The sequence below is a fragment of the Manis javanica genome, chromosome 15 (assembly GCF_040802235.1).
Source record: "Manis javanica isolate MJ-LG chromosome 15, MJ_LKY, whole genome shotgun sequence".
Taxonomy (NCBI): domain Eukaryota; kingdom Metazoa; phylum Chordata; class Mammalia; order Pholidota; family Manidae; genus Manis; species Manis javanica.
The window spans coordinates 74,111,095-74,124,589 of NC_133170.1; the positions used below are offsets into that span (position 1 = coordinate 74,111,095).

The 13,495-nt window shown below is 47.5% G+C and overlaps 1 protein-coding gene across 3 annotated transcripts in view; it reads right to left on the minus strand.

The window, feature by feature from the left end:
- Positions 1-13,495, minus strand: part of KSR2 (kinase suppressor of ras 2) — a 371,798-nt gene that overhangs the window by 181,958 nt on the left and 176,345 nt on the right. The window lies entirely within an intron of this gene.

Sequence of the window (13,495 nt, forward strand, 5' to 3'; positions counted from 1 at the left end):
CCTTGCAGGGTGCTTATCTAGATGCTTTAAATGTACAGTCTCATGGAAGCCTCAGGTCTTACTATGATCCCCAGCGACAGGTGACCCCTGAGGTTTAAAGAGGAGAATCACTGTTCAAGTCATCCGCCCAGAACAGTGAACTCAGGCTCCACGAAGACCCTCTCTGACTCCTAAGCCTTTGGGCTCAGCCACTTTGCTCTTGCTTCTTGAATAAATCAGTTTCCTCCAATTCCATATTCCTCAGTCTCTACTGGTTGAAAGGTCATCACTTGGCCCTTGAACTCTGCCTGAGGGGAGGAACAAAAGGGTTAACCAAAGACCTAAAATGGGTTGAAGACATGCAGCATCTGCACTGCCTGGGGGTATAGCTGGTGGGAATGTAAAATGGTGCAGCTGCTACAGAAAACAGTATGGCAATCTCTCAAAAAATTAAACATGAAACCACCCTCTGACACCACAATTCCACTTCTGTGTGTATACATGAAAGAATGGAAAGCAAGTTCTCAAAGGGATATTTACACAGCCATGTTCATAGCTGCATCATTCACGATAGCCAAACTGTAGAAACAAGCCAAGTACCCACCCACAGATGAGTGGGTAAACAGAACACAGTCTGTCCATACCACGGCATATTGCTCAGCCTTAAAAAAGGAGGGGAATTATATAACACAGGACCCAACGTGGATAAATCTTGAAGACATTATGTGAAGTGAAATAACGTCACAAAAAAACAAATGTCCTATGAGCCCATGTATATGAGGCACTTCAAGCAATCAAAGTCAGAGACAGAAAATAGAATGGCGGATGCCACCGGGAGCGGAGGGACGGGGGCTTGGGAGTCAGTGTGTGATGGGGACAGAATTTCAATGTGAGAAGATGAAAAAGCTCTGCATTTGGATGGAGGTGATGGGGGGAGGGTCATTCATTGCCCACAGGTGGTTTATTTTATGTTGGTTCTGTGAATGTACTTAAGACCACTGAACTGTATTACCTAAAAACAGTTAAAATGGCTAATTCTATGTTATATATTTTTTATCACAATAAGAAAATGTTTGGCAAGTGAATAACCCACCCTCTGGTAATGAAGAGCTGAAATGGGGGAGGGAGACCCTGCAGGGAGAGAAATGCCTAGAGAGGTTTCTGTAAGACCAGGTTCAGGGCAGACACAGGGTGCCATCCCTTAGGAAAAAGCAGCCAAACTTCTGGGAGTGGACCCTGAGTGCTGGCCCAGGGACAGAGCCCTCCGCCGGCTGACGGGTCCCCCATACCTTCTCTGCAGCTGTTAAATATCTTCTCTGGCCCTGTGCTCTCCACCTGCTCGATCCAATTTAATTAGAGGTTCAGGGCTCCCCAAATACCAAAAGCAAATGCCAAGTTTACGGCCATTAACAAAGGAGCTGTAAAATCCAGGCCTGCTGACATACGGCACGGTGCCACCTGCCACCTGTCACCCTGGGGAGGCTGCAGGGCCCCAGCTTGGGTTTCTCTGGGGTCCCACTCCACCCATGATCAACACATTATCTGGATCATAAAAAAAAAAAACCAGTGGACAGTGAACCCAAAATGAGAATGAATTTCTCAGAAGCACAACTTGTACAGAAGCAATCATGGCAATAACTGCCCTAGAATAACGTGCACTGTCCTTACAGCTAAGTTTTGCAGTAGATGCCAAGAAAAATGTGGATTTGGAGTCAGACAGACCTGGAATTTGCCTCTCTGCGCCTTGGATTACTCTTCTCTAAGAAGGGAGGACCTAGAGCCTACCGTTGTTGGAGGAAGTACCCCGAAATCTTCAGGGTGTGGGCTCTGGAGATGGAATGGTGAGAAACAGAACCCACCTCTGTAGCTGGCCAGCTGGGATATTTTAGTGAGGTGGCTCCATCTCTCTTGTAGAAGGACTGGTTTGGGTTAGATACTGCCATTTCTAGAAGGACCCTGGTTGCTCCAATCCTCCCCAGGACTAGCTATATGTCGACTAAGGCATGATTCCGGACCTCCAGGGACATCCAGGACCTCCCCTTGCTGTGTCTAGATGATGTCAAGAGACCCCTAAGAAACTGGACCTGGGACGTCACCTCACAGAGCCTCATTCCCCACACCTGTAAAATGGGATCAACAGGACCTGCCTACCTCCTGGGCAGTTGGGAGGGTTTCCTGAGCTGGCCCATGTCAAGATAGGCCCCTCAACCTTTTCAGTCCCTGGCACACCTGGTGAAGAAAGTGACACTCCATGTATGCCAGGGCAAACAGATGATGGGGCTCCAGCTGCCCTGGGCACCCAGGGGACAGAGCTGCTCAATGCTTCATGTGCCTTTAACATTTTGCAGAACACCAGTCGGAAAGCTCTGCTGGGAAGCACCCAGCAGAGAGAGCAATTGAAGCTGCTCTCCTTTCCAAGTGATGGAGGGACCTATGCTAGCTTTCTCCTGGGTGTCCAGAGGCTTAAGCTCCTTCTCTTTAGTTCAGTTTGGTTTGGTTGTAAAAGTAGTCCACCCAGTTTTAAAATGATAGAACAGCATAGAAAGGCATATCATGAAAAATCAAAGTCCTCCTCTGGAGGGTTTCTGAAGAACTGACAATGTCCCCGTTCTTGAGCTGGGTACTGGTTACACAGGCGTATTTACTTGATGAGAATTCAAGGAGCTGTACATTTAGTAGTATGTGTTTTTGTGTATATATGTTAAATGTCAGTAAAAAAGATTAATCCCCCTGTTAAGGGTTGAATTGTGTCCTCCCAAAATATGTTGAAGTCCTAACCCCTAGGACCTCAGATCGTGACCTTGTTTGGAAATAGGGTCACTGCAAATGTAATTAGTTAAATTTAGATGAGGCCATCCTAGAGCAGAGTGGATCCTTACCAATGACGCGTGTCCTTATCAAAAAGGAGAATCTGGACACAGACACACAAAGAGGGAAGATGGCGTGAAGAGACACGGGGAGAAGACCAGCTGGAGATGAAGGCGGAGTTGGGGAGATGCACCCACAGGCCAAGGAACCCCAAGATTGCCAGCAGACCACTGGAGCTGGGAGACAGGCCTGGAGCAGATTCTTCCTGAAGACCTTAGGAGGAACCAGCCCAGTCAACACCTTGATTTTGGAATTCCAGCCTCAAGAACTGAGACGATCTATTTGTGTCATTTAAACCACCCAGTTGGCAATAGCTAATACCGTCCCTTCTTCTCATTCTCAGTCAAGCTCTGGAGAAGTCCCCGCCGTTAATGGACCCTTGGGCATCCCCCGGGGAATTTGTTTTCATCACTACAGCTGTCATCCCTCCCAGCTTTGTCCACGGCTCTGCTGTGGATGGCCACGCTCACTGGGAGTCAGAGCTCCAGACCCACCCCACACCAGCCCACAGTCCAGAGCAACCCTGCCTCCTCCCCAGCTGAGATGACCAACACCCTCAGCATGGAAAAGCGAGAGGATGCCACAGAGCAGTTCCCAAATCCTAGCTGTCTGGAACATACCCAGCCCAGATACCAAGATGCTCAGGGACCTTCCCTGACAGCCCCACCCCTAAAGCCTCCAGTGCCCTCCCATGTGACATTCTGTCCCCTCACCCACATTACCTTCCTCCTTGTTTCTCTTAACACTGCCTGACATTATATTACTTCTTTATTGATCTCTTGTGCATCCCTTGACTGGGGCCATCACAGTCCTTACTGGCTGCCACAGGGCCTTTGCACATTCTGTTCCCTTAGCCTGAAATATTCTTTCTACAGAAACCCATACAGGTTGATCCATCATTTCATTCGGTTCTGTGCTCAAGCATGTCCTCGTCAGAGAAGCCATCTCAACCACCTCATCTAAAACAGCATCCTGCCCCCCAACACCCTCTACCTTCTTGCCTCGCTCTCATTTCCTTTATGGCAATTATCGTTCTCTGACATTGCACATATTTATTGATTTACGCACCTAATACTTATCTTCCCCACCAAGCTTTGGCTTCCAGCCCAGCTCCTAAGAGTGCATAGCATGTTCTAGGCATTCAACAAATACCTGTGAACGAATCTGTGTTACAGCTTTTACATAAAGTATCAGTGATAATTATCACCACCCTTTTACTGAGTACTATTGATGCATCATCTCACTTAATTCTCCCAGAGCCAAATAAAATAGGTATTAATATTGCCCCATTTCCCAGATGGGTGCAGAGTGGCTAAGTTACGGACCAAAGCCATGCAGCTGCAGGTGGTGGAGGCAGGCTCTGACCATCGGATGTTGGATCTCAGAGCCCCTGGGCTGAACCATCTGCTCTGCTCCCTCTGCTTACCTCCCAATTGTACCCTGTGCCAATGACTGTCCCTGTCCACCTACCACTGTGCCTCCCCAGCCATAATCTGACCTCACATCATTGCAGGATGAGATCCAGATTCAGAATAGAATGGAATGCAAATTAAATGCAACCCATAGTAAGCATCAAATTGCCTTTCTTACTTGTTTTTCCTGCACAGGACTGGCCTGGTTGTTACAAAATAATAATAATAATAAGTCGCTGAAAATAATGATGCCGTGCAGATGCCATGGAGACATAGGAGGGCTGCCGTGCTTTAATTGGCTTCCTGCCACTGTGTGTACTTAACGAGGTGAGGACGCTATTAACTGCTCTGAAGAAAACATTTATTCACCAGAAAGTCACATAATGAGGGGAATCGTCAGCGTGGGAGCAAATGTCAGCATCTCTCCAAGAAGGGAGAACGGCTCATCCAAAATGCTGACACGTCCTCTTATTAAGGGGCTTCGGTATAGTTCTCAACACTGGTGCCTTCATACAGGGTGACACTGAATAAATTATTCTAGATGATAAAAAGGGACTTCCAGTTTATTTCCATCCACTTCTCAACATCACTCCCTCCACCAGTTTAGGACAAGCCACCATAATCTCTTGCCATGTAACTGAGAAAACACCTCGTCATGTCACCTGAATGCTCACCAATCCTCTCTGCGCTAAGACAACTTTAACAAGTTGAAATCTAGTCATGCCATGACTTTGCTTAAAACCCTTTAGCGGTTTCCCAAGGATCATAAAGTAATGACCACGTTCCTTACCATCGCCTCTGTAGTGGGTTGGGAGGTACCCCTCACTCCCCAACACACACACAAAGATACACCCACTGGGACTTGTGAATGTTGCCTGATTTGGAAAAAAAGTCCGTGCAGATGTAAGTATATTAATGATCTTTAGATGAATTCACCCTGGATTATTCAGTTGGACCCCAATCCTTATATGAGAAAGGCAGAGAGAGATTTGACATAGAAGAGGAAACGAAATAGGGAAGCCCACCTGAAGACAGGCAGAGATCAGAGGGTTGCAGCCGCAAGCCAAGGGGCTCCTGGAGCCACCAGAAGGGACAAGGAAGGCTGTTCCCCTTACAGTCTTTGCAAGGAGCATGGCCCTGCTGATACCTTGCTCAGACTTCTGGTCCCTATGAAGAATAAATATTATTTTAAGCTACCCAGTTTGGGGTGATTAGTGATGGCAACCCCAGGAAACTAATACAGCCTCCAAAGTTTCCACATGATCTGGTCCCTCACAGTTGCTCCCTCTACTGGACCACCACTGCCTTCTTCACTCGCTCAAATGCAACATGCTTCCCTGCCCACCCCAGGGCCTTTGCACATGCTTCTGTCTCCATCTGCCCCCAGTTAACTCCTACACCTTCAGAGAGTAGTTCAATCATCACACCCCTTAAGAAGCCTTTCTTGATGTCATTGGTCAAACATTTCCAGCTTGATTCCCTTTGATAGATCCTCTCAATACCAAGCACCGCTCCTCGGTATCTCATCAGTTACCATTGCAAAGGTATATGGTATTCGGTCATTTCCCTCATCACATCTGTTTCACAAGGGCAGCAGTCATGTCTGTCTTCTCCACTCCTATCCCCAGAGCTATGCACATAATGCTTGCTGTGTAATAGGCACCCAAATATTTTAATGAATATTGAAGGGGACAGTAATTGAAAGAATCTCAAAAACAGGCTCTATAGCCAGACATTCAATAGATACATCAAACTAAAAAGGAAAACAAACAAAAACGTCTCTGGGGTGAGCAGGCAATTTAGCCTGATTTACTTTCCCAAAACCTCACCAAAGTTTTCAGAAACAACTTCCAGAATTTATGGATGGTGTCAAACCAGGAGCCCTTGTCTTCCAGAATCCCCAGTGTTGGCAGAACTAATTTCATTTTTGTTCCTGCCCCCACTAAACTAGGATGTTCCCAGAAGCCAAGTCAAAGGCTCCAACCACTTGCAAAAAGACAGAAATTCAGTGAAGCAGCTGGAGCTGGTGGCCGGCACACCGTGGCCCTTTAAAAAGCTCTGGCTAATGGGATGTTTAGGTCAGAATGAGATCTTCTACAACTACATTATGACATGGGCAGGGCCATTTTTCTCTATTCACAGTTGGACAATTGACTGGAGGGGAGGTAAGTCAGCTCCCTAGGGGGACTCAGGAGCAAAAATAGTGAGAAAGGACAGTTTTCCAGCAACAGGCTTGTTTCCTTCTCATTCCCTCCAAACTCAAACTCATCAACTCCCGAAGAAAAGCCAGCCAAGAAATGAAGGGAACACAAGAAAGCCAGGATGGGGCCCAGGTCAGGGAGAGAGAGGCAGATGGTCCTGGAGTCCAGCCTGGCCTCAAATCCCAAAACCCAGGACCTGCCAGGGGCCAGGTGTGGACAAGTTACTTAACCTCGTTCATTCTTGCCTCCTCACCTGTAGAGAAGGATGTCATTTGTCAAGTCAACAAATACTCACGGGGTGGCAACGATGTGCTCGGTGGGGCCGCCACCGGGAGGAGGCAAGTGGCCACCTACGGCCAAGTATGGGAGGCAGCCTGATTCGGGGGCAGGCGCCCAGCCCTGAGACGAACACCTCCTTAAATGTCACTCCCGATGCGCCTCACGTGCCTTGCCCTGGCCCTGGCGCTAAGTGCCGGGGCCCACTGGTGAACACCCCCACGGCTGTTCGGCTGTCAGGAAGTCTCCGAGCTGAAGGGAAGAAAACTTGCCCCCACTTCATGACACCGATACCCTGGCCACAACAATAACAGCAAAGAAATCGCACCTTCAAGTGCGATTTAAAAGGCAGTTCCACCTCCCACTGCAAAACCACTCATGTGTCCCAGGCAAGGCTGAATTTATCAAACTCACACAGTTGCCTGCAATCTTCCCAGAGAGCCAGGATTAGAAGCCAGAGGAAATTAATGCAAACAGACCCCATAAGTATCAAGCTTTTCCAGGCTTTGCTGTGCTGGGGCATTCATCCTCCCAACCCGAACGCTGCACACCCCGACTGCACGGGAGTCTACACTGTGAGCACCGAAATTACCCCCGCTCCATGTGGTGTAAATAAAACAGGATGGAATCAGCTAGTCTCTTTGCAAAGAAACTGTGGAGAAAAGGGACAAAACAGCACATTCCTACAACTGGGATGTATTAACATACACAGAAGGCATTTGGGCAACTCCTGAGTAAAAGCCAAGTCTCATTTTAAGGCATTATTTGATCCATGCTCTACCTCCTTTGGGGTTCCAACAGACCACCTATAATCTTAGGGATTATCTGCATTCAAGGAGGGCATTTCACATTCACAGATGGAGGAAATGCATATTCATGCCTGGGTGGTGAATGGTTCCTGAGCCTGAAAGATCTTTTGCATCAATCATGTTCAGTTATGGAAACTTAGCTTCCCCAAAGAGCCGCAGCCACTACAGCCCTATGCACCCACTGCTGCCTCCAGCCATGTGGGCAAGTGGAAGAGAAAACTGGTCATGGAAGGGTGGAAGGGAAACTGGTCACGGGGAAAGCCAAAAGAACCCACTGCCACCCATCTCGAAGAGCCGAGCTCAGCATTTCTTAAACAATGGAGCAACACGGCTATCCCTCACTACCCAGACCGCTGGGGAGAAAAGAAGTCTCTGAAGACCACTGAATCGGGTCCCTGGAAGCCAAGGGGCAAGTGTCAAAGGGCATGTGCCCCCCACAGAGGCCTGGGTCCAAATACCAGGTCCTATCTTTACTAACCTAACAGGACACTCTGCGTCTCGAGACTTTGAAATCCTCTCTGCAGGGTGGGAATGATACGGCCCCTATCTCACGGGGCCATCATAAAGACCACATGAAGTGTGTATGGAGAGCTCTCGGGGCCTCCACATGCACTGCCCATGCCAGCTATTCATGTTTCTGAGCCAGGCGGACACTTTGATCACATGTGTCAGTTTCCTTGGGCCGCTGTAACCACCTCCCAGAACTGGGTAACTTAGAACAACAGAAATGTATCTTCTCACAGTTATGGAGGCCAGGAGTCTAAAATCAAGGGTTGGCAGGGCCACACTCCCAGCAAAGTCAGGAGGGAAGAATCCTCCTTGCTTCTTCCGACTTCTGATGGCTCCTAGCAATCCTTGTTTTCTGGCTTGTGGCCTCTCTCTCCAGTTTCTGCCTCTGTCTTCGCATGGCCTTCTCCTCTGTGCATCTTAGTCTCTGAGGGCCCCTCTCCCCCTCTTACAGCCTGGGTGCTCGAAGAGCTGACCAGAGGCATGTAGCTTGGAGAAGGGATCTGGGAAGGTCCCCTGAGGAGACTACAACCAGACAGGGATGCAGGGACTGGACAGGCAAAGGACATCATGCCCAGAAGGAGAGACACATGTGCTTTCTCCAGCCACACTGAAAAATGTCAGCTTCATACATTTGCTCCAACACTTCCAGTTATGCAACAGATCCACTTATGTACCCAGGAACTATAAGGGGTCTGGAATGAGGGACACAGGACAGAGGACAATGCAGGTGAGGGACACTCTTCCTGGCTACCCTATGCACAATGGCAGGGCCTGTGATGGGGCCCCTAGGGACACCAAGCAAGGTCCCTAACCCAGTCCTTCTCCTGATAAGTTCAGGTCCTACAGCCCCAGCCTACAGCTTGGCCCAGGCTTAATGGCAAACAGCTGTGTGTGCCTTTTGCTGCTGGGTGACAGTTTCCATCTGCCTCATTACCATCATTACCCAGACACCACATTTGCAGCTAAGTGCTCTTAGCCCTAATTGGCTCCTGATCGATTGGGCCATAACAAACCACTTAGAACTTGCCAGGCAAGGTCGGGGCCAGGAGCTGCCCTCGGCTTTGGGAATTCTTGCTGAGAAATCTGCACTGTTGGTGGGGCCTGGTCTCTGGAATCCATGTATCTGGAATTCATTCCCAGCACTCGTGCTCTGAGCCTCAGTAATCTCATCTGTAAAATGGGACTGGTGACACCTGCCTCAAAGAGCTGCTAGGACAAAGTCAAATGGTGACCATAGTGTATAAAATTCACTGAGTTCCCACCACATGTGGAGCATTAAACTGAGTGTTTCAAATGCACTTACTGGTTACAACTTCCAATCCTGTAAAACCATTCACAATGATCAACCCCATTTAATAAACAGGAATGCTGCAGTGCAAAGAGGGGAAATCACTGGCCCAAGCTACCTGTCCCCTGTCTACATCCCCAGGAAGGATAGACGTTCAGAAACTGTAACCTCTTCTCACCCAGAAATAGCCATGCTGCTTGGGAAACAGATTTAAAAGTGGCCCAGTCCTGTACGTAGAGAGGCAGAAAGCAGATCGGCGGTTGCCTGGAGGAGGAATTAACCGCATACACACATGAGATCTTTCTGGGGTGATGGACATATTCTAAAATGGGGGTATGGTGAAGGTTGCATCATTCTGTAAATTTACTACAATGCACTGAACTGTACTTAAAACTGGTTAATTTGAAGTTATGCAAATGAAACAAATGAACAAATATGACTGTGCTTCAAAAAAAGTGGCCTGGTCAACAGAATGGCTACAAATATGAAATAGGCATTGTTATAAATAGAAGGGTTAAAATAGATATGAAAATATACGTCCACACAAAAACTTGTACAAGAATATCTGGAGCAGTAGTATTCACAATGGCCAAGTGGTAGAAACCCAAATGTCCCTGAACAGACAAATGGTTAAACAAAATGTGCTCTGTCCATACAGTGGAATGCTATTTGGCCATAAAAAAGGAATGAAGCTCTAACACAGGTTGCAACATGGATGAACCTCAAAAACATGATGCTGAGTGAAAGAATTCAGACACAAAAGGCCACCTGGTATATGATTCCATTTATACGACATGTCAGAATAGGCATTTCCATAGAGACAGAAAGGAGATTTGTGATTGTCAGGGACTGGGGAGGGGAGGAGGGAGGGGTGACAACTTATGAGCACAGTTTCTTTTTAGGGTGACAAAAATCTCCTAAAATTAGATGGTGATGATGATGATAGGTACACAACTAAAAACTATTGAATTGTATATTTTAGATCAGTGAATTGTATGATAGGAGAATTCTATTTCAATAAAACTGTTAAAAAATACAATAAAATAAATAGGAGCATTAGTTGTAGTCTCGGACAGCCAGGGTTCAAAGCTGAGCTGTACTACCTTCTAGCTGCATGACCCTGAGCGAGTGCCTTGGCGTCTCTGAGCTCTGGGTTCATCAATTATAAAAAGGATGACTAATAGGAGTACTACTGCATACTGTGTAGGAAATAAATGAGGTTACTGCATGGGGAGCACGAAGCATGTGAGTCTGGCCTAGAGAAAGAGGAACACGTGGGAAGGTGAGGACGGCAGGGAGTCACCTGGCCTGGTCTCACAGTCACCCGTCTATTCCAATTGGCATTCCAGCTCTAAAACCAGCGTTAAGGAGAGGCCACCTGGGAAGGGCTGGAGGCGGGCTATGAGTATTTCTAAGCCTGCTTACTAAGTCCCTCTGGATCAATGATTTCTGGCAGTATTTTCCCCTATGCTCCTCAGAATACCAGTTCCAAAAGATGTTGATAGTTATTACATGAAAATGGGGTCCCAAAGGCAAGTCAGTTTGAAAACTTCCAAGTTTAAATACAGTGAAGTGTGCATGTTTACTGTGGGTCTTGTCAGGGCCTTTAATTCACATACCTGTGCACTTAGTCTCCATACAAGGATACAACAGACAGAATTTTCAAAACTAACTTGGCCACAAACCATTTTTGAGAGCTTCTTAATAGTACTAGAGTTTGGCCAAAAACAACCTTTAGAAACAGTGATCTCTGGCTTCAATTAAACCATCCTAAATCTGTGGGTGTTAAATGAGATATGGTAACTCAAAACTCAGCCCAGGATGCCAAGTTCGGTTTCTCCATTCATTCCAGGGCCAGGCTCTATGCCTTATCCCATGGGATCCTCTTGGCAACAGGGAGGTAGGGGCCAGGATTTCCCCTCCTCTGGAGAGGGGAGGAGTTTGCTCAGCTAATGAGTAGCTGAGCCGGAATATGAGCCCAGGCCAGACTGCAGAGACACACTTCAGCACTTACTAAACTGTACGAGTAGCTACTCGGTAGTGTAGTGGAAGCTGTGATGTGCCACTCAGATCTCCCTGGAGGACTGATGGACCCATGTTCCCAGGTGCTGTACGTGGCCAATGGACAGCTTTCCACAGTCCTTCTATCCGAGAACTGACAGAAGCTGAAGGAAGCAGCCTGTCCAAGGTCCACTTCCTTCTGGGGATGGACCATATCTGATGCCCGACTACTCCGAAGTGGAACAACTCTGCAGGGCATTCCAGCAACAACCTCACTGGAGGGCCGGCTAAGGCCTCTGCTGAGACTGCGTCACAGTCCGACACCTCCCTCCTTCCGACCGCATGGTCTCCTGTTCCTGCTGGAACAAATGATCAAGACCTTAACGGCTTTACACAACACCCATTTTATGGCTCTGCAACTCAGAAGTCTACAGAACTAAAACCAAGGTGTCAACAGGCTGCATTCCTTCTGGAGATTCTAGGGAAAAGCCATCCCTGGTCTTTGCCAGCTTCTGGAGGCTACCTGCATTCCTTGGCTTATGACCCCTTCCCCTGTCTTTAAAGTGCATCATTCCGACCTCTGCTTCTCTGCTCACACCTCTGATTCTGACCCTCCTGCCTCCCTCTTATAAGGACCCTTGTCCTTATAATCTCCCCATTGCCAGATCCTTAACTTGATCACATCTGCAAAATCTCTTTTATCATGTAAGTAAAATAGTCCCAAGCTCTGGGGATATGCGCATCTTTGTGTGGGGTGGGGAGGGGTTATTTCAGCCCCCACACCCATCTTTCTTCCATCCTTCTCTTGCCCAGGTGTTGGTCCCAAAATTATTTCCTAATTATCACCTTGTACCCTATTCTCCATCTCAGAGACTTTCTCAAGGAAACAGACCTGTATACCTAAGGATCATTCAGATACATGTTCTTTATGCTTTATCGACTTCAGTAACCCAGAGGAGAAAACACTATTTTCCCTTAAACTCCAAGGGGTCAAGTATCTTATCTAAACTCATCAGGCCAGTTGGAAGCCAGTCAGCTTGACCTCAAGCATCTGCAGTGGTTTGAACCATATCCCCCCAGAAGATATACCCAGGTCCTAAGCCCCCAGTACCTGTGCATGTGACCTTATTTGGCAGTAAGGTCTTTGCAGAGGTAATTAAGGGTCTCGAGATGAGATCAACCTGGAATCAGGATAGGCCCTAACCACAAGGACCAGTGTTTTTATAAGAGAAAGGAGAGGGAGATTTGAGACACACAGGGGGCAAGGCCATGTGAAGACGGAGGCAAAGATCTGAGTGATGTGTTTATAAACCAAGGAACATCAAGGATTGCCAGCAACTACCAGAAGCTAGGAAAGCAGCATGAAACGGATGCTTGTTCAGAGGCTCCAGAAAGATTGAACCTTGAAGACAACTTGATTTCAGATTTCTGGCCTCCTACACTATCAGAGAATTAACTTCTGTATTTTAACAATCATTGCTGGTCATTGTAGGAAACTAATACAGAGGTCAACTCCAGAAATGTCTCTTAATCTCTATGTGACTTTCTCCCTGAGAGATCAATTTTAGGGACTGTCAGGGGATGGTGGTCAGTGGAATGGGAAGCAGGGTCAGGAAGTGGCATAATACAAATGGGCCACTTGGGAGGGAGAGACCTGCACCTATTCACAATCTGATGGATTTCACGTGGAGAAGAGCACTGTGATTGGGTGAGCAGAGAGCATGATGGGGTTCAGAGGAGGGACACTAGTACAGCCTGGGGAAGTCCTGGAAGGCTTCCTGTAGGAGGTGACACCTGAACTGAATGTTAAAGGATAAATGAGAGTAAGCCAGGAGAAGACAACAAGGAAGGGTGCAAAAAAGGGTTAAGTAAAGGAATTATACATGGTTGGGGTAGCTAGAGAGGAACATGGAAGGATGGAGAAGCAGAGGGGGCCATCGCAAACTCCCAGCTGAGCATAGCCAAATGAGACCATTCACTCAACCAACCTTTACTGGGTCTCTACTAAGTACCAAGCACCAGGCTAGGGACGCAGCAGTGAGCAAGACAGCTTCCATAGGAATTACAATCTAACACAGGGTTTCTCAGCCTTGGCACTGTTCACGTCTGGGGCCAGATAATTCTTTGTTGTGGGGGCTTGTGCTGTGCATT